We start from the raw sequence: 12,478 nt of genomic DNA, 5'->3' as shown, positions 1-12,478 counted from the left end.
AACTTTTTCACAATAAAATAGTGCTACATGTAGACACTGTGAACTGCAGACTGCGGTTGCAGTGATTGCTCAGAGTGCAGTCAGAGTAACCTCGAAGGAGGGCAAGGTCGGGGCACAGCCGCCCCTTAAACCTCACTGGTCAACATCTCGGGTCTTATAGGTAAAGTTCAATCACTAAAATCTGGTGTCTTATTTTCTGTGAATGCAACGCTCGAGTCCGAGTGCAAGTGAAAGCAGCATTGATCGCCACGAAAAGACCCCAGAGAGCCCTGGAATCTGTATCTGATGGAGGTGGCACAGACCTGATAAGTGTACTGCGAACCGAGATTAGTGGGTTAGTGAGGTATGTTGATCTTAAAGCCAGAGTTTACTGTCATGAAGGAGGATCTCTTTTAACCTGCCAGATCTCCATGTGGTAACTGATGCTGTGGAGCTGACCTGGTCCAGAGCAGATTATGATCACAATTTCAGATGTAATCGGCTGGAAGAAGCGTCCACCTTTAAACAAAGCGTTTCCTGTTGATTATTTATGACCGATACAGATTCTCAGCTGAGGGAATATGTTATATCTGCAAACCTGTTGAGCTGTATGTTACTAATATCAGTGAATAACGCCCTGTAGTTAGAGTATCACACACTGTATGCGTCATATTGCCATGGAAACCTACATGTATTTAGTTGGTGATGTTTAGCTGGTGATGCAGAAATCGTATAAATATGATTTTATGTTTGGTCCTGATTTGCTGCTCAATCTGTTTACTCTGCTGGTGCTGCAGCTGATAGAACACAGATTAAAACATTGATTATTCTACTGGTATTTATGTTCATCACACCACAAACTGCCATCTTCAGAAGTTCTCTGACAACTCCACCATCGTCGGCCTCATCACTGACAGAGATGAGTAGGAGTACAGAGAACTCAACCTGGACTTTGTGAACTGGTGCCTGCAGACCTGCCTCCAGATCAACACAGGGGAAACCAAGGAACTGTTGATTGATTTTAGCAGGAACAGAACAGCGAACATTCAGGGGACGGACATTGAGATTGTGGACTCCTACAAGTACCTGTGTTCATTTGAACAATAAACTGGACTGGACTACTAACACCAATGCGTTCTACAAGAAATGTCAGAACAGATTCCACCTGCTCAGGAAACTGAGGTCCTTCAGGGTGCAGGGAGCACTTCTGAGGACCTTCTAATGATGGACAGTTGGATATTTATAAGAGAAATTGTAAACAATTAAATTGGAAAATGAAAAGGGAAATAAGGCCAAAGTGTGTTCCACATAAAGACTTTAGTTGTCAGTCATGTTACATTGTCAGTGGGAAAAATGAACTTCAGTTTTGTATGTTGAAGGGAAATTCTAATAAATAAATGTTGCTATTAAATTAGTATATCTGGTTATGAAATAAATCCTGATAAACAAAAATATAACATATACATAAACATAATCACTGCTAACAATAAATAACTTATATTCTCTGATGTCATGTTTATATCAGCAGTCTTGAATTTCATAATGTCATTTATTTGTTATAAAAGATCTTTATTTCACAATGTCACATTCATTTACTTGGAGAGACTATTAATTTTATAACACCACATTTACTTATTTAAGGGTAATTTTACTTCCTAATGCCTTCCTAATATCATGGCTCCTTCTATTTCCAATCCTAATATTCTAATGAGGGGACGTGGCTGGTGTGTTAGACGTGCTGTGTCTAGTGTGATTGATTGGCCGCTTGGATGCAGCCAGGAGGCTCATTCATTGTTGAATTTGCAGCCTGATATAATTTTTCATTCAATTGCGTTATAATTACTTTTATTTTGTATTATGTGTCTTTGAAGTAGCAATACATTTTCTACAAATTTGTTTGCCAGTCTTTGTTTTAATCATTTTTCAATAAGTTCACATTTCAGTTCACTGTAATTATACTTATGTTCATCCGTCTTCAGCTAATTGTACTGAAATGCATATAAGGGGTTTAAATATCTGGTCTGGTAAATACATGTTTATTTTCCTAATGGTTTTCAATTTTATTGTACTTTATAGGCAGTTTTAGCCTTAAATATAACATATACAATGAACTCTAAAATTGAGTGCAGCTTTTCCTGTGTGCTTTTATCAGAAAGGATGAGACAAGTAGTATCCCAGTTAATATCACATCATCAAATGCAGATGCACGTGCTAACCAAGCTGGCTGATCAGTCAAAGCCTGATAAATTTTATAATTTTGGACTCATCTTTTTACCTGTTTTGCTGGATATCAGTGCTGCATATGACACATTTGATCTCAGCATCTTATTACAGAGACTGGAACTTGCCATTGGTATCAAAAGGAACCGCACTTAACTGATTTAAATCATGTTTATCAGATAGACTCTAGCTTATTTCAGAGTTCCACAGGGTTCTGTGGTAGGACGGATACCATTTACTTTGTTCATGCTCCCCTTAGGCAATATCATGAGGAAACAGTTCCTAAATTTCCACTGTTATGCAGTTGACACCTAGTTAAATTTATCTATAAAGCCAGGTGAAACTAATCAATTGGTCAAACTCCAGGCATGTCTTTAAGATATAAAGACCTGGACGAATTTTCATCTTCTAAGTACACACAAAACTGAAGTTACTGTATTAGGCACTAAAACTCCTCAGAAACACACTGTCTAACCAGATAATTACTCTGGATGGCATTGCCATCCAGAGTAATTATTCAATTTGACTGTAAAGAACGTTGGAGTTATTTTTGACCAGGATTTGTCTTTCAACTCACCCACAAAGCAAGTCTGTAGCATGGCCTTCTCTCACTTATGTAATACAAGTGCATGTCATATAATTAGAATATTTTTATTTTAACTTTGAAGGTACCAGCTTACAGCTCATAAACCCCCTTCCCCTCCAAAATGACATCACTCACAAAATATTAAAATATTTCAAAAGATTAACAAAGATCAATTAAAAAAGGATTTGTAATGCAGAAATATCCACATTCTGAAAAGTATGTTCATATATGCTCTGTCAATACTTGGTTGACACAGCCTTTGTTTGAATTACTGCAGCAATGCGGTGTGCATGAAGGCAGTCGGTCTGTACCACTGCTGAGGTGTAATGGATGCCTAGGTTGCCTTGATAGCTGCCTTCAGTTCTTTATTTTTGACCGGTTTTTCCTATTCTCTTGACAACATGTCACAGATTTTCTTTAGAGTTCAGATCTGGCGAGCCTGCTGGCCAACCTAGCACTGTAATGCCATGATCCATGGACCATTTCTGAGTGGTCTTGGCAGCGTTGGGAGACGCCAGGTCCTGCTGCAAGACAAAATCTGCATTTCCAGAAACGCGGACCCCAGGGGGGGGGGCGCCAGAGATCTGAGGGGAGACGCAAAGCTTTGTCTGCTCTGAGGCTGTGATGTTATAAAAAATAGATTTTTACATTCTGGATAAAATCAGAGTAACAGACTCACTGTGTCATCACAACTCTACCTATAAAAAATTTTTTAAAACATTTATTTGGTCTTTCTTCAAAAATCCTTTGCTGCTTCGATGGCCACACCTCCTTGACCTTTCAACTTCTCTCCACGCTTTCTTCAGGTCGGCTCGCTAGTTCATCCCGATTCATTAGTTTGTGTGCAGTACTGATGGAAACAGTGTCTGAAAAATGCAAAACGGGTGAAGATTCATCAGTACCTAAAAACTTCGGCTATACCTCCAGAGTTACCTTAAATTTGGTTTTATTAAAGCACAAGACAGAATTATGTTATTTGTGGTGAAATGCTCGCAAATGACAGCATGATTCGCAAGCCAGCAAATTACGGCGACGTCAGGAAACAAAACACAGTTCGGTAAAGTCGGAAAGATATTCACAAATTCGGACTTCCGGCATCAATAGCTCATTAAATATACGTTGTCTAAACTAAACGATGCCTCTTTTCCATCATTGTAAGGTAGACAATGTGCTACAAGCCCGGTTTAATCAAAAGTCGCTGTCTTTCGAGCTGCAGAAATAACATTGGTGTCTATGAGCAGTCGGCTGTGGACCAGTGAACAGGGACCGTCTGCAAAATGCAAAATCGCTGCAAACAGCCAAGAGACACAAATATTCAACAAATTTACTGCAGCCAGCAACTGACTCCTGATGGTCATACTACAACTCTCAATTTGATATTAAATTTTTTTTTCAGAATTTTAAGGATTTCTTTAGTAAAAAAAAAAAAAAATAATAATAATAATCCATAACACTTATGCATTGCAGTGTCACCAAATTTATTGCAGCCATAAACTCCTCCTCGTCATAGTACAACTGGTTTGATATAATTTTTTTTAATATAATTTTAGGGAATTTTCTATTAGTAATACAATTCAATAACTTCCCTCTTATGTTTTGTAGTGTATGTATGGGGTGGTTTTGGTGGTGGGGTAGGCGTCGCACTGGGGGGTGGCCCTGGGGCTGGGGTGCAGCTTATAGGGGGTGGCTCCAAGCCAAACAGGTTGGGAGCCACTGGTGTAAGTCAACAGGACATAAACTAAAACTACAACCAGAGTTGACAAGTATCACAAAGGTGGTTATCAACTTTTCTTGTTGTCTCAGACTTTCTGCTTCAGACTTTGTGTAGGAAAAGAACTGGCCAAGAGACAAAAGGTCAAGAGGAGAAGAAGGTATTGGAAGACAGGCAGAAGAAAAGCAAAGGAAAAGAAAGAAAAATGTAAAAGGAGGCAAAAAAGAAAGAAAAGAAGGAAAAGAAGAAGAAAGAAAATGAGGATAAGCTGGAGAAACAGAAAGAAGAAATGGAGGACAAGTACAGGAGGATCATATGGAGCTGCTTCCACAGGAAGAGAGATGTGAAGGAGGCTGAACAGATGGAGCTCCCTTTCTCAGTTCTCCCCCACCCTTCCCACCATCCCTCCATCTCTCCACTCTCCACCTTTATTCTGTCTCTTTGACTCTCACCTCTAAAATTGTCCCACTGTCCTCTGTCTCCCCAACATCATCCTCCCTGCTGTTCACACTCCCTCTATCACCATAGTATATGAAGGTATCACCAATACTTTGTACTTTATTTTTTTTTACTAAAATCAAGGGACTGCTCTGCAGCCGTCACATGAATTAAAAGTACATTATTTGCCTCTGAATTGTCAAACAAAATGTAGTACAGTCTCAAGTGGCAAATAACTAGTCAATATGCTTCATACATACAATGTAAAAAGGACTTTTAATGAAATTAACTGTTATTTTAGATTTTTACTCTAGTGTTATGTTATACACAATAACTAGTAAAATTACAGCTGCAAGCAGCATTGAACGGGTCCTCGCACATCTACACACTTCGGGACGTGGTGTACGTCAATGTGTGGCGGACGTCGGAGTGTGACAAAAAAGTGAAAGTTTCGAGATGTAGCAGACCAATTTCAGGATTATATCACAAAGTTTCTAGAAATGCTATGTGCAAAAATAGAGCATTTGTCGGAGTTACAATGTGCTTCATAAGGAGGCAAAATGGCACAAACAAGTCTAAGAAAAACACTAACACTCAAACTGATGTTTTAAAAGGAGGACAAAATATATTGAAGCCAGTGCAAAGAGACTGAAACATACTGGGAGCCAATATAAGAAGACTAAAACATACTGGGAGTCAGTTGAAATAGGCTGAAACATACTGCTAGCTAATAGAAAGAGGATAAAACATACCAGGAAGCAGTTTGTCAAGATTGAAACACACTGGAGTCACGTGGGGACGGCAAGAAGATGGCAGCTGGTTAACAACTCTCTGCTCCGAGAAGGGCCTTTTTACTGTTTATTCTTAAAAAGTGGCTCATACTTAATGTAGTGTCAACGGTATTTAAACCGGTAAAAGGTCGGTGTTATTTGGTACCAAAGAATTGAGTAATTTCTCGCACTCTGAATGTCGACAAAGAAAAACGCCAAAAGCGCTAGCTTAATGGCTACTCGGGCTAGCCCTCTCTATGAAGAGTCTGGCGGTGGGGACATACCTCCCCGCTGGGAAAGTTTACTCGCAGAGATAACCAAAGTTAACTCGACTCTACAAACAATGGCAACCGACATTTCCAATATAAAAGCTACCACAACTGAGCGGAAAACAACGGTAGTGGCAATGCAAGTAAGAATTGAGGAAACCGAGGCTCGCGTCACCCGTCTGGAGGAGACGGCAGAGCGGCTGCACACGGCTGAAGGTGGGAGAGACAGAGAGGTGAAAGTGATGCGAGATCATATCCAAGCCCCTCGAAAATCACATCAAAAGAAATAATGTGAGACTGATTGGTTTAAAAGAAGTGTTCGGGACCAACGGCACTTTGCCGAGCTGTGTTCAGAAGGTTCTGGTTGAAGGGCTCGGAGTCTGTGAGGGCAAAGAGTTTGAAATGGAAACGCATCGTGTACCAGCACAAGTGCCGGACCCCGGCCGCCCACCGAGACTGGTAATTATTCGATTCCTGAGACAGTTTGCAAGGGATAAAGTGGTCACTGCAGCGAAGGAGAAACGCGGGTCTGAGTGGGAAGGATGCCAACTGTCTGTGTTTCCTGACATGACTAGAGAGCTAGCAGAGAGGAGGAAGGCTTTCACTGCTGTGAAGCGTAAACTTCAGGAACTCGATGTGAGGTATACCCTGGCATATCCAGCAACTTTACGATTCACATGGAAGGGGAAAGGTAAAAGTTTCAGCATAGTGGTGGCCGTGGAAAAGTTCATCAGAGAAGGTTGCCGGGAGGAGTGCGCAGACACAGATAGGGGCTTTCGACCAAAGAGCACCAGGTGCTAGGTTGGTTCAAAGTTGAGAGCCAGTGCTTTTTTGGTTCAAATCTCGTGCCGTCCCAGAACCGGTTTGTGTTTCCATTCGGAAGGAGCAAAGTTGGAGCTGCGTCATTGTGCCACCACAAAACGTGTGTACGTCACTGCGTACGTAGCCGTTCAACAGCGTTCGCACCATACGGAAACCCACACAACAACAATGGAGGACTTCATTGGAGTGGTGTTCATGGCTTTGCTAGTGTGCCTTGCCATCGTTGAACAGCAAAACCTTCTGTTAGGGGTTACCCATCGGCGTCGCCATTCCAATGCCCGGCGATCACGTTTGAGAAGAAAGGTAATTATCAAAGACATTTGGATACTTAACAGTAAACGTGTTAGTGTTAGCTTAGCTACTTAGCTTCGACTACGCTTGCATTGATTACTTAGCGGTTAAACACGCGCAATAAGTTGATGATCATATCGGTGTTTATCTTTTTAGATGTTTTTAGATGTCACCCCGCCCCCTGCCCGTGACATGCTCGGCTCTCAACTCTGGCCAACTCTGGCCCAGCAACGAGTTGGTGCCCGAAACAGCCCCAGTTTTTGGAGCCCGGAGCTGCAGCTCCAGTGGTGGAAAGCAAAAAAAACGGCGCCAAGTCGGGCACCGGCTCCGGATCCGAACGGGCTCCACCCCGGTCGAAAGCCCCTAAGAGTGATACTAGAGCCGACCTGATGTTTCTATGGAAGAGCCTCAGGGATGCTGCAAAGACTATCGGAGCGGTGATGGAGTGGACTGACTTGCCATCAGGAGGAGAACGGGCTCGTTAACCTACGGACCGGATAAGGTTTCTCTCTCTCTTTTTCTCTTTCTCTCTCTCTGTCTCTCTCTCTCTTTCCCTCTTTCTCTCTCTCTCTGTTTTTCTTCTCATGCTTAAGGCTGCCAATGTTATGCAGCAGGAGTTTTGGTTCACTTTTTGTGTGTTTTGAGTTGGAAACGTTCTTTTTCCACATGGAGTATCAACATTTTGAGAGGAAACATTGCTCTCATGGGCATTAAGTTACAGATCCTTAGTTCTTTTAATGTAATGGACAGGCATGTAAAGAGACAGTGGGACATAATATGACAGGGAAATATCTTAAATGCATGACTTGGAATATTAATGGTTGTGGAAATCCAAATAAGAGATGTAAGATACTGGCATATTTAAGAACCAACCAGGCAGACATGATCTTTATACAGGAGACCCACCTAAATGAAGGTGAGGAGTCTAGATTTAAGGGTGGCTGGGTAAGCCATATTTTTCATAGTTCACTGTCAAGTGCACGTAATGGAGTAATTATTCTCAGCTCCTCTCCTTAACCAGTTGACACTTCCTATTAACCTTGTGTATTGGTGTAAATATTAAAATTAGAACTAAAGTATTGTTATATTTAAAGCATTGGTTTTGGCTATATTTTGTCATCCTGCATTTGAGCCTTTGACCTGCTCTGTAACACTTATATACACTTCCCTGCAAAGGTTTTGGAACAGTGAGGCCAGTTCCTTTATTTTTGCTGTAGACTGAAAACATTTGGGTTTGACATCAAACGATGAATATGAGACAAGAGATCAATATTTCAGCATTTGTTTCCATCTATTTACATCTGGATCTGATACACAATTTAGAAGATAGCATTATCTGTAATGGAACAACAAATTTTTAGGTGAGCAAAAGTATTGGAACAGATACACTTATAATACATTAAAGTGAATAAGACCTAATATTTAGTTGCAAATCCTGCATCAAGCCTGTGACCCACTGACATCATCAAACTCTTGCATTCTTCTTTTGTGATGCTTTTTCAGGGTTTCACCACAGCCTCTTTCAGTTGTTGTTTGTTTTGGAGGGATATTCCCATTAGTCTCCTCTTTAGCAGGTAAAATGCAGCTCTATAGGATTGAAGTCTAGAGATTGATTTGGCCTGTCTAAAACCTTCCACTTGTTGCCCCTGATGAACTCCTTTGTTGTTTTGGCAGTATGTTTTGGGTCATTATCCTGCTGCATGATGAAGGATCCCTATCAGTTTGGTTGCATCTTTCTTTAAATTGGCAGACAAAATGCTTTGTAGACTTCTGAGTTCTTTTGCTGCTGCCATCATGTGTTATATCATCAATGAAGATTAATGAGCCCGTCCCATTTCAGCCGGACCTTCCTATTCTTCTTGCTACTGAGTGGTTTGGATCTTCTGGTGTAGCCTCCGTACTTTTGTTCATGAAATCTTCTGTGAACGGTGGTTGGAGGTTCTAGAAAGGCAACAGTAACTCAAATAAGCACTTGGAATGCAGAATACCTTCTCTGAACGCACAACATATTGAACCTTGAAAAAGATGGGCTACAACAGCAGAAGACCACACTGAATGGCACTCCTGTCAGCTAAAAATGGAAAACCGAGGCTACAATTTCAACAGGCTTACGAAAATTGGACGATAGAAGATTGGAAAACAACATGAAAACATGGATCCATCCTGCCTTGTATCAACGGTTCAGGCTGATGGTGGTGTAATGGTGTAGGGGATATTTTCTTGGCACACTTTGGGCTCCTTAGTACCAACTGAGCATTGTATAAATGCCACAGCCTACCTGAGTATTGCTGCTAACCATGTCTATCCCTTTATGACCACAGTGTTCCATCTTCTGATGCTATGTCCAGCAGGATAATACACCAAGTCACAAAGCTCAAATCACCTCAAATTGGTTTCTTGAACATGACAATGAGTTCACTGTACTACAATGACCTCCACAAGCACCAGATCTCAATCCAATAGAGCACCTTTGGGACATGAACGAATGGAAGATCTGAATCATGGATGTGCAGCCGACAAATCTGCAGCATCTGCGTGATATCATGTCAATATGGAGTAAAAGTAAGAACTAAAATCTATCAAATCAGTCAGAAGCCTGACTAAAAATGTAGGTAGTAAGTTTGCTTTTAAACATGTTAATATTCTATACTACCCTCAGGCCTTCTGAAAGGCTGTTCCAGAGATGTGGGTTGTAATAGCAAAATGCTGCCTCACTATATGTTTTTGTTCTGGCTTTAAGTTTAATTAAAAGCCTCTACCAGAAGACTTCACAGGGTTCAAAAGATGAAAGCAAATCAGATAAATATGAAGGACAAAGACCATTAAGAACTTTATAAACCAATAAAATTATCTTAAAATCAATTCAATGCCACCACAATAAGTACAGCTATGACATGGTGAGTTTACATATGGATATGTAAACATATGACTTGATAAATTTACATATACATTCTGCAGTCTTTTTCTTCTTTTCCTTTTGGCTTTTCTCTTCAGGGGTCGCCACAGCGAATCATCTGCTTCCAAGTAACCCTGTCCTCTGCATCCTTTTCTCTCACACCAACTATCTTCATGTCCTCTTTCACTATATCTATAAACCTCTTCTGTGGTCCTCTAGGCCTCCTGCCAAGCAGTTCAACAGTCAGTATTCTTCTACTGATATATTCACTCTCCCTCCTCTGTACATGTCCAAACCACCAAACAGTTTGGCGTCTCTGGCTTTATCTCCAAAACATCTAACATGCGCTATCCCTCTGATGTACTCATTCCTGATCTTATCACTCCCAAAGGGAATCTCAACATTTGAATCTCTGCTTCCTCCAGCTCTGCCTCCTGTCATTTCCTCCATGCCACTGTAATTCAGTCAATGGAATTATGAACCATAAAGTAGTTTGTGTTAAAACATGTTAAATCCCATTAAACACAAATACATTATTAGGAAATACAGAATTGTTTGTTTCAGACTATTTACTCTTTTCCTACCAGTGTCTTAACAGACAAAATTAAAAGTTATGATGCAATCACATAAGTCACAAAATAGTTTATTAGTCAGCAGCAAAATCAAAACTATTTACAATGTGCAAAGTACAAACTGTGGTGGGCCTGTCCTACAGTGGAGGGCTAAAAGTAAAACTATATACACCTACAGGTGCTGGTCATAATTAGAATATCAAGAAAAAGTAATTCAGTAATTCCATTCAAAAAGTGAAACTTGTATATTATATTCATTCATTACACACAGACTGATATATTTCAAATGTTTATTTCTCTTAATTTTGATGATTATACCTGAATTCAAATGAAAATCTCACATTTGGTATCTCAGAAAATTAGAATATTGTGGAAAGGTTCAATATTGAAGACACCTCTAATCAGCTAATTAACTCAAAACACCTGCAAAGGCCTTTAAATGGTCATTCAGCCTAGTTCTGTCATGGGGAAGACTGCTGACCTGACAGTTGTCCAAAAGACGAGCTTTTTCATGATATTCTAATTATATGACCAGCACCTGTAAATCTCAAGTCTATGGGAGGTGGACTCGCTCACACTCGCCGGCTGCCCACTGCCTGCCCCAGCTGCCCCAGCACACCCAGCACTGCCTACCCCAGCGCACCCAGCACTGCCTGCCCCAGCTGCCCCAGCACACCCAGCACTGCCTGCCCCAGCACACCCAGGAATGACTGGTTGAAGGCAGCCTTCTGGGCCATCTCCTCCCGCTGCAAGGCTGCTTCATTCTCTCTTGCCTCACTGAGGAGCAACTGGATGTTCTCATCATGCTGGGCATGACTCCACTCCTCCTCAGCCTGCATCTGCACAAGTACGCTAGGAAGGTCCAATTTTCTGTGGCCCCTTTTCCTCTTGCCTAGACCAAAGACAGAAAAGTGATCAGAATCAGCTTTAATGGCCAAGTACGTACACAACATACACGGAATTTGGTTTCGGCTGTTGGTGTCACACTAGGATTATGGAAGAGAATAATAAAAAATAAAACTATAGAAAGAGGAACAGGGAGGAAAACTAAATAATAGTAAAATTAAATAGAACACAATATAGACAGAAATTTACAGCTAGATATGATAATTGCTATAAACAGTAGTGCAAAAAGCAGAGAATGCTGTTCATGGTGAAACAAAAAAATGCTGTACATGTCCATTGGAATACTATTGTACTTTATATACTATTGTACATGTGTGTAGGAATGGCTCAGCTGTTTATTACAGTGATGGCAGTGGCGAAGAAACTGTTGTTGTGTCTGGTGATTTCTGTGTACAGGGCTCTGTAGCGCCTGCCAGAGGGGAGGGGGGAAACAGTTTATGTCCAGGGTGAGTGGGGTCTCCGATGATGTTTTCTGCAGTCCGTACTACAGGCTGTACTCTATTTCTGTCCTGCTGTGTGGCTGATCCAGAGATGCACAGGACAGATCGGATGACTGCAGTGTAGAACTGGATCAACAGCTCGTGCGGCAGGCCATGTCTCCTCAGCTGTCGTAGGAAATACATCCTCTGCGCCCTGGTCCCTGTGTGTGCTCCTGTTGCGCCCTGGTACCAGAAAAGCGGCGGCGTACTTCTTCTAAATTTGCAGTCACTCTACGGTCAACATCTTGGTTGGAAAGTGCAGAAATAACTTCAACAACTTTAATAAATTCCTCTGCTTTACACGCTACATGCTCGGGGTCAGCAGGTTCTGCTTCCACATACTCTGCCAGGTCTAAAATATCTCTCACAACTCTCTAGAAAGTTCACAGCGATCCTCTCTCAACACAACTCCCATGTTTAAAAAGACTTCTTCTTCTACTTCGGGTTTCAAGGCAGACCAAAGCAGTGGATTAGACTAGATTTGCGTTAGCCCCGCCCACCGACTTTGATGAGCGAGGTTGACAGATAAAATAAATTCA

The sequence above is a fragment of the Amphiprion ocellaris genome, chromosome 7 (genome assembly GCF_022539595.1).
Source record: "Amphiprion ocellaris isolate individual 3 ecotype Okinawa chromosome 7, ASM2253959v1, whole genome shotgun sequence".
In the NCBI taxonomy this organism is placed as follows: Eukaryota; Metazoa; Chordata; class Actinopteri; family Pomacentridae; genus Amphiprion; species Amphiprion ocellaris.
The sequence above is the reverse complement of the archived record's forward strand: the minus strand, read 5'-3'. Positions refer to the sequence as shown.